The following is a 10,180-nucleotide window of genomic DNA, read 5'->3' on the forward strand; positions in this document are numbered from 1 at the left end:
TGAAATGATAGATTTCCGGTACAACTTTTTTGCACAAGGCAAAAAATGTACAAAAATGCATGTATTTCTAAATGAAAAATTTAGCTTCACAATCCCACCAAGTTCGTTCGACATCCTGGCTACATTCCCGGCCTACCGAAGACATCCGATTTTCGCGCTGTGATCAATGGATGGTTCTCCCAACAACTGTTACAATTCATGGTTTATTCCTCTTCTCTACGTACAGTTTTATATCTGCACCTTCCAATTATGGTTAGAAGCATTTTTCTTTGAAATCATACTCCAGGGATTTAAAAAATATACATTCCAAAGTTTTTAGTTAGAAAGCAACCACATCAACTTTCCATCAAAGTTCATTCCACCAATTAGATCAATTATCACTGCGCTTAGCGAATAACATTCCATTCGAGCGTGATGATGGTATCGTTCTTCATATTCCATCTGATCTGGATTCGAGTCACATGCGCGATTTTCGCCACGGTTGGTGTGCAATATCTACAGTGCAGAGATTTTTCTCAGTGTATCAGAATATTATCACAAAAAAATGTCAAGAAAAGACCATCTCTGTCTAATTAATATACACATAATCGCATTCGAAGTCATCGTTTATTTCCAGCGTCTTCGTGTCTGTCGATCTCTGGCGATGATGACGAAAGTATCAAATTTGCATCCTCTTGATAAAGACTACTTATTCATTCAAAACTCATGTCCGTTTGGAATTAATGATGTGTGTCAGCTGATAGCACTGTAGATTCCGTCTGCATTTTTGGCAGATAACTAAGGGAAAATCCAACTAACGACAAAGTGCTAATAAGTTTTTTGTATCTTCTCCTTATTATTGAGGCTTCCAAGTACGTAGTAAGCGCCACGTAAGGTAACACATATGTCGTCATCGAATCAGGAAACGGATCTACCGGCTTGCCCGCAGTTCAATCTTTGTCATAGCGATTCCATAAAATACCGAGATAGTGGGACAGACAGAATATCATGAAAACTGGTAGTTTTGTTCCTTATCAAAAAATATTTGACACGTATCTTTTTATTAATGCGTTAGTGTGATAATTTCCATGCTAGGGCGGTTCCAAAAATCGATTAACTCTTAAAGGCGCAAGACGATTTTTTTAGAAATCGTCGCAAATATTTTTAACGTAAATAACTATTGAATGTTAATGTTAATAATGAGCGTATTTTCGGTTTGTTGTTTAAAAACAACATTGCGCATTTAAGGGTTAATTGTTTCGTTTTTTTTTTCGAAAAACATTGGAACCACTAAACTGATTTCAGATCAATCAAAGTTAATTGCCTATTTCCGGGGATTAAATCACCCGACTTGGACATTAATTTACAATGTTGTGAAAACTCATATGTGAATATGTACGTTATGTGGAAGATATTGATTTGGAAAATGTATTGCAGGTAACCACTTTCCCTTCGATGGGACTCGAACCCATGACCATACAGTACGCTAGACTGGTGCTTTAACCAACTTTAACTTCGTAACTTAGGAAGAACCTCCGTCGGCCTTCGCAAGATGTTAAAATACGGAATAAAAATAATTAAACATAATTTAGACGAAAAATATGATGACATGCAAAAATTGAAATTTTGCTCTAGAAAGCATTGATTGTATTTGTATTTTGCAATTTCACGATTTTATATTTTCTCTTGAAAATTTAGACTGTTTTACTTACCATATCTGAAAATTTGAATGTTTTCTAGTTTTTCAGACATTTTTTTTCGAAGTTACTAGGTTTTGGGTAGTAATAGTAAGATTTATTTTACATTTTAATTTAATAGATTATTTTATTTTCTTACTTTGCGTTTTTACAGTATTATATACATTTAAAGTACTCGGCCAATTTGGCCCTTCAACTTTGATTCAAAATTTTGATAATTCGATTCTAATAAAAACTGTTTACTCATCTAGTTGATTTTTTTTCATTACGGCCTTTAGGAGGGAGGCTCTGGTGTATGTTTAAATTTGATAACCTAACAATTTATTTACACTAATAAAATCAGGTTTACCATACCCAAGGGACTTAACTAGGTACCACGTGTCTCCATTGGTTTATGGTGACTGTGACTGTGACTCCATCTTTGGCAGAGAATTTATAACAAAATTATTGCAAGTTTTGTTATTTGTAACACATATTGATATAATTGTAATAAAATTTTGTTATGACTAACTGGTCGGGTGCCTTCTTAAAGATTTTAATCAAACTTACAGTGCTGTTGAGTATCATAAATTGTCATAGGCACTTGTAGAATCTTCTTTTCTGTGTATATGTTTATGTCATCCTCTATCCCTCACTCAACGGGGGCGTTGGTCAAGTAATAGGGTAATTCGCCAAATGTTGAACGGCTAATTTCTTCGCCTATTGTTCAACAATGCACGTGTATTTCTTATGGGAGTTCAACAATAGGCGACAAAACTAGCCGTTCAACATTTGGCGGTTTCCTCTACTACAAATAATTTGATCTTATCTCCGTAATGGTGCCCTTTTCGTTATAAGGGTTAAATACTTTAACCCTTAAAGGCGCAAGGCGATTTTTTTTTAGAAATCGTCGAAAATATTTTTAACGTAAACAACCATTAAAATCATTAACATTAAACGTATTTTCGGTTTGTTGTTTAAAAACAACATTGCGCATTTAAGGGTTAAAAAGGATTCACTGCTGATGCAAGAAATGTGTCTTCAGGGAGTGTAGGGAATAGGGATACACTAGCTATCCATAACAGGTGCAGCAAAACATCACATGGACGCCCTTTGTCGCACTTACTACTTAGGGAATAGAAGGTCGAGAAGAGCCATCGCTGCCAACTAAGGCTTGAACCGGATACCTGGGACTTCCACAATATCCGCGACAATAGCAGCAAACGATGCTCTGTACGTATTTAGTTTTAAATCAAACATGGCAAGTATTGAATTATATGGAAGTAGATACCTGGAACATGCTCACCAATTTAAAATCCATTTGTTGTCCACCTCCAAGCTAGGCATTCGTCCAGGACACCCCAGAGCCCCCACCGCTTTAACTGTGGCAGCTATCTTCCTCTCAATCGATCTTTCCGATACCAAATGATTGCTTGAACGTTGCAGAACTTATGTCCTTTGCCATGACCGCCAATAACCGCAAAACGGGAAACGAAGCTCCATCTCTGACAACCTAGGCGTCTAATGTTTGTTCGTCGCAATGCACATAATCCGCTAGCGATGCTTTCAATGCTCATCCATTCTTCTTGTTACGTTTAGTCTTGTTGAACAGCAATAAGTCACAAAGTGATGGAAAAATAGCTTTAAACAAATATAACAATTGATGTTACCACGCACGCCAATTACAATACCTCGCATCGTCAAATTTTGGATCAGCAAATTCAAAAGAAACGACACCCTATTCCGTTCCGTGTTAGTAGCGCAAAAATCAACCGTCACTTCAAGTGCGCAAGTATCAGTCCACCCCTGTGGCAATGAGAACGAGAACAAAAATTCGACCAACGTTACCAATCCCTCGCTGTGACATTTGCGGTTTCCGCCACCGTGAAGCGACACAAGACGGACGGCATAACAGAAGAAAAGTCGCGCGGTGCCGCAGTGAAGCGGACGACACCCAATTCAATTTATTAAATAAAAAAGAAATTGGTGAAGCCACATTAGATCCAGCAGTAATAAGGATTTGTGCTGGTAGTGATCGTGTGAAAAAGGCCTGACAGACGGTCCAACGGCAGGTGAATCAAGCGGCAAATGAACCTATAAGTGCCGGGAGTCGTAAGTGCAAAATGATGCTTCTTATCTCCTTGCATCTATCAACTACAACGCATTAATTGCAGGCCGTTCCGTTCGATTCGAAGGTTCACACACGAAACACGCAGCCGGTTAAACGCGAGGACACCGGAATCGGTTGTAAGTAGCGTTTTCGTGACAACCTAACCTCCAAACTAATACGGGATGTTCACATAGGTGCCAGCACGGACTTGGAAGCGTCAGCCCAGAATCGTCATTATCACGGAGACTGCTATCGACGGAAAGGGAGCCATTGGATTGCGGGAAAAGTGGCCATCTCATTTGCGTCTCACAAATCACCAGTAAAAGGCCCCGAAGGGTGAGTTTTTTCTTGAAATCTGTGGGAAGTTAGACCTTCATTACTGTTGCCTCAACAGGGCCTTTGTTACCATCCGGAACACTTCGACCAACGCGTGAAACCCATCACCGAGCAGCAAAAGTGGAAAGCCGGCGAGTGAACGATAGCCCAGGGATAAAGAAGTGTACGCAATCGTTCCGCAAGAGCCCGGCAGAAGCGGCCCGGGGGGCGTCACCGACCGAACGCGATCGAGGATCGGCACAGACTCGTCACTGTTGCCGGGTAAGCGGGCGAATAGGTCATCATCGACGACGGGCGCAGCAAAATCCCTCGGAGGGACTCCATCCAGTTACCCGGTCGCACTGGACGGCCAGAGGGGTCCCCAGCAGAGGGATTGGCATTGCGGAGCGAGGGAGAGTCAACTGTGCAGCAGGATGCTGTCGACAGGCGTGCGTGGGACAGCGGCGAGTGGCCGACTGCGGCAAGAAGTATCGCTGTAGGGGGACGCCCCGAACGCAAGAAGGTACCCTGAGTGCTAACGGTCCCGTGAGTAGCAACCCAAATGTCTAGTTGTTAAGAATATGTAGAGGGAGAGGCATAGAGAAAATTAGGGACAGATAGGAAGAGGCAAGATGAATGAATGAGGGCAAATGCTCTAAATATATGTATCAAACTTAGATTTGTGGCGTTTTGTTTTGGTTGGTGCTTTAGCCCTCCAGTTTTGTGGCCTTTTGATCCGCTTTAGGTAGTTCTGCTCTACCCGCTACCGGAGAACTCGCAATATTCTTCCTGTTTCCACTACCCTCGTATTCACCAGCGCTGTCCAGTGTGCGGTTGGCATCGGGAGTCTTGTTTTGCAAAACTCCGCTCCACAATTCGTTACGAACAACCCAAAGGTATTCAAATTTATCTTCAGAGGTTGGCTTGAATAATGAGGACGCATCGTTTTGATAGATTGGCCAAGAACTTCCACTTGCTCGTTGGAGAAATTATTTTCGCCAGCTATTGAAGTAATGATTTCATGAATGAGACTCTCACTCAGGAACACACAACACAGAACAAACTCGCTTATAGAATCTTCTTCTTCTTCTTTATTCTATATATAAAAATGAGTTTGCGGTTCCTTTGAGGCAATATAACTCACGAACGGGTTGATTGATTTGTACGATTTTCTCACCAATCGATTTATCTTGGGATCTTATGTGTTATTTGTATAAAATAAATTTTAGTTACAAGATAAAGATTGTCGCTTCGGTTCCCTTTGTTCTGCTGTCCGAAACATGTGTGGTACCTAACTGCCAAATCGTATCTTTTTCTTTCATTGACATCACGCAAAAAAAGCGTTCCCGAATTTGTGAACCAGCAAAAATATACCGTGATTTAATTCATGAATTCGGGAACATCAGTCACGTTTTCCAGAACGGTCCAGAAAACGTGACTGTATTCCCGAATCCGTGACTGTTGTTCCCGAAAAATTACACCGTGAACTCGCGAGTTCACGAATTCATGAACCCTTTATTTTGCGTGATTTAGCATCCTATCCTCGCCAGCAAAAGATGTTCCGGAGGTGAATTTGACGAGGAAAGTTGGATAATGGATTAATGCAAAAGCAAAATCTGCCGCTATGGAATGAGTAGATAGCGCCACCGTAGACAAGTTCCTTCAAAACCTCTCGCATGTTAACCTGTCCTACATATACAGTGGCGGCTTTGTTTCAATACGGTGAGTGCAAAATGAGTTACCTAAAATAATCCATTGTCAAATAAAAATATATTTTAGTTACTAGATAAAGATTGTCGCGTCCGTCGCTGTCCGAAACATCTTTTGCTGGCGAGGATAGGGGATCTAAATGTCAATGAAGGAAAAATACATACGATTTGACAGTTTGATATCACACATGTTTCGGACAGCAGAACAAAGGGAACCGAAGCGACAATATTTATCTAGTAACTGGTGCTATCGGAGCTATCGGAAACGAACCCTACGAGAACACAGTTCCAATGGAAGCAAAGGAGGATAAGAAGATAAAATATCATCTCTTGGATATTCTTGAAACGTCCTATTCACAAATGGAGCTGCTTTGGTAGTGGATTAACTCAACTGGTGAGCACGTTCCAATTCTTTCCTTTCGTTCATTATATTATAAACTTTAAAATTTTAAAATTCAAAATTGATTAATAAATACGTACAGGGCATCGTTTGCTTCTATTGCCGCGGATATTGTGGGAGTCCCAGATATCAGGTTCACGCTTTAGTTAGCAACGGCCTTCTCGACCTTCTATTCCCTGAGTAGTTAGAACGAATAAGGGCGTCCTTGTAAAGTTTTGCTGTACCTGTTATGAACTACTAGTACATCCCATTCCCCACACTTTTAACAAAAAGGGCACCATTACGGAGTATGAGATATGATCAAATTATTCGTAGTACTACTTGATCACCGCCCCCCGTTGGGTGAGGGGTAGAGGGTGACACACACACATCAAGAAATTGAATCAGCATCGATAGTATTAGATCCTTTAGTTATCCATATGGTACCATACCATAAAGTAGTGGAATTAAATATAATAATACAAACTCGTGTTATGACAAGTGAATACATTCCACTAAGGGCCAATTTCTTCACCTCCGCTTACCCATACGCTTAAACCTGGTTCAAGCACTAAGTGGAGGTGAAGAAATTGGCCCTAAAAGCTTAGCATAATCTTCGTATAATGCTTCAACTGTCCTACCCAAGTATTTTCATGCGTAAGACATGTCCTACTTGTCCCACTCTCTCCCGGCACCACTTGCATAGCATAGCATAGCATAGTTACGGTGTACTTCGTAGATTGGACACTAGTGATACTAATGTTTTTTTTTAATCCCTATTCAGATTGCTATAAGAAATCAAGGTGGGTGTGGTCCTTGATTTCAATCTAGGATAAAAATCACAAAAACATGAGGATTGCTACTCCTGGGCACGCCCATCTTCACCGTAACTTGGGAGGGGAAGGAAGTGTTGATTTAGTACTTACTTAATGAGAGGTCCCCGACTAAGCGACACCCTCATAAGTACTACGGAGTTGGATATTGGGGAAGGTATTCGTTGGGTCAGGATTTGCCTGAAGCTGACAATGTGACCGTGGTAGATCTTACACCGTAACACACCACGCAAAGATGTCTACCCAGCGTTACGGGGCCACTCTCTCCCGGCACCACTTGCGATCAAAAAGACAAAACGTTGAATTAACAAATTTTAAAATTTATTCAGTGTAATCTACCTAATCGGAACAGAATGTAGAATAATATGTTAAGAATATGCTTATGAACTAAAATCTGGAGTCTAAGGGTTCGGAAGCCTGCATTTGAAAGACATGAAGGCTTTGTTTTTCGAAAAGCTGAGTTACTTCGTTGCAAGACGCTTCTCGGATGCCTCCTTACAAGAGGCCCGGAAGCCTCCCTTCAAGAGGCCCGGAAGCCTCCTTTCAAGAAGCCTGGAAGCCTCCTTTGAAGAGGCCCGGAAGCCCCCTTTGAAGAGGCAAGGAAGCCTCCTTTTAAGAGACCCAGAAGCCTCCTTTCAAGAGGCCCGGAAGCCTCCTTTCAAGAGGTCCGGAAGCCTCCTGTCGAGAGGCCCAGAAGCCTTCTTTCATGAGGCTCGGGAAACTGCTCTTAAAAGGTCCGGATGCCACCTTCCAAGTGGTTCAAAATCCTTGTTTCAAGTGGTTCGAAAACCCCCTTTCAAATTTATACGTTTTTTTGTTGATTTGAATAATTTCGTAATACACTACGCAAAAAAAGTATTAGGACACGAATCAAATGGCCAGTTATTCGTTAATCATGCCCGTACCTAGAGTCTATCATTTGGAGTGTAAAGTATACGTGAAATGCTGCTAAATTGGTATGAATTTAACGAGTTTTGTATTCTAGATTAATAATTAACAAGAGGGCTTGTCCTGCTGAAATATCATGTCATCGCTCATAATATTTTCAGCAAATTTAATTAAAACTTCTTCCAGAAGCTGTACAGAATTCCGGAATTTTGGCTGAAATGAAACACACTGGTGTTTTTCCAACTAGACTGAAAGCTGCCCCCTTCGAAATTCCTCAAACCAGGAGCCTCATTGCGCATCTCCTTTCGACAGCTCTGTCGTATGACAGTTTGCATGGTTTGCTCGTTTCGAGTCGAGGTGCGCAATGCCACCCCAGGTCTGCGTCGCGTACCAGAACCTTTTTCCTCAACCGGCAGCTGTACGTTTCCTCATGACCGCGGGTCTTCAACCAGAGAGTCCACAGCTGAAACATCTTTTGTCTCGAATGTACTTGTATCTTCCGTGTGGCATATACCAGCGTATTCGATGAACCAGAATCCGTCACTCGACCAAAAAACACTTTCGCTGGCAATGGTTCATTTGTTGGACGTGTGATATTTCGACTGAGGGTCAATCTCGGCTGCTTCAATTTTACATTTTTAAATCCACTTTGTTGCGGTTTGCTGTAAATCAGGATCTGATGAAAACTTAATTTTTGTCTTAGAAACGGATGGCAGTGATCGTTCAATCCCAGGTCCGTTCCATTCTCCTACTTTGTATCTTTCTCTTTATTTCTCATGTTCTAGCAATCGCTAGAACTGGAAATGGACTTCCATACCGTTTCCATTACTATTCCTATACCTTCAACATGAGTATTCTAACAGTAATCTGCTAGAATTGGAAATGAACTATAGAGCTCGTTTCCTACATTCAATTAGAAATTCCATGAGTTACCTTCTCCTATCTATCACTTTGGCAGCTCGTTAACCAAGACGGACCTCTGCCTCTCCAACCTAACCCAGAAATTCCAATAAATTCCGCATGAACTCGTGGCAAGTGCAGAGGTATATTCGGCTTGCAGTGGGCGAGTGATTGCATCATCATTTCCTCCCCCTTCCCTACATTGACTTGCATTCTGACGTGGCAGGCGCCAGTATGACCTATCAAATGAGATCACCAGTACTTGCACATTGAAGATGTGTGCTAGTCCCAAGCAAACATCTGTTGGTTCCTTGTGCAAGAACAGCTGATCTGGTCATAATGGAGTAGCAACTACGAGCAGTCAATCAAGCTCAAGCTCAAGCTAGAAACGGATGGCAGTGATCGTTTTGCAAGCACCAATTAATCAAATTTTACACTCAAACTTTGCACAGCATAAAGAGTTTTTCGCGCTTTGTTGCATCAAACAAGGCAGGTGCCCAATTTTAATACACGATAGTACTCATCTATATCTAAAGTGCACCAAATGATTCACTACAAAATCGACAGATGCTTTTCCAAAATTCACTCATTTATATTTTTATTAGCCACTTGATCACGCGTCGCCATGTAGTAGATCTGTTCGGCGAGTGATATCTTTCACGTTGAAAAAAAAACTCGTCGAACGTTTAAGCTAGAATGTTTATTAAAATTGTTCACTTAACCTGAGCTCTCATTTGAAGGTACCTGAAGTCATTATATATAAATTAGCCGATGCACTGATCGGGAGAGAAATAGCAGAATAGAAATCACACCGTTGGCACTAACGTGCGACGGGTATCTTAGGAAGGTAGCTCGCCCTGGAAACAACTATAAAACGATGACTCTGTAAAATGACACTTATAATGCATTGCAAAGGGCATCGACTTGATGAGTCGCTGAATTATGGTGTCTAGAATTATATTCGGCATGACGCAAGGAATGCCATTTTCTTTCGAGAGATTCGGAAGCATCTTTCCAAGAGGCACGGAAGCTTCTCTCAAGAATCTCGGAAGCCTCCTTTTAAGAGGATCGAAATCCTCCTTTCAAGAGGCTCGGAAGCCTCCAATAGTCATGAAAGTCCTGTAGGAAGTATATAGGCTACCTATATAGGAATAGGGCAACCTCAAATAAATAAGACCATATGGATGAAGTTGCATTAAGATCTATAGCCTTGTTAGCAGCGGTTACTGGCAGACGAATTATCGCTGTTTGTGTTCCTCCGAACGCTTTCCTTATTCGGATTGCCATTTGCACCTCTCCCAGGTTACACTGTGACTTTAGAGCATCCTTGAGCTCTTCTTCCGATGTGATCTCGTTTAGATCCCTGCACATAATCACCATCTCTGGGGTCA

The 10,180-nt window shown here is 41.3% G+C and overlaps 1 long non-coding RNA gene across 1 annotated transcript; it reads left to right on the forward strand.

Annotated features, from left to right (window-relative positions):
• Positions 1-3,518: 3,518 nt before the first annotated feature.
• On the forward strand, positions 3,519-4,748 carry LOC134214839 (uncharacterized). Its single transcript, XR_009979935.1, has 4 exons — positions 3,519-3,767; positions 3,830-3,902; positions 3,960-4,101; positions 4,160-4,748. It is a non-coding gene; the product is annotated as an uncharacterized LOC134214839 (long non-coding RNA).
• Positions 4,749-10,180: the final 5,432 nt, after the last annotated feature.

The sequence above is a fragment of the Armigeres subalbatus genome, chromosome 2, assembly GCF_024139115.2.
Source record: "Armigeres subalbatus isolate Guangzhou_Male chromosome 2, GZ_Asu_2, whole genome shotgun sequence".
In the NCBI taxonomy this organism is placed as follows: Eukaryota; Metazoa; Arthropoda; class Insecta; order Diptera; family Culicidae; genus Armigeres; species Armigeres subalbatus.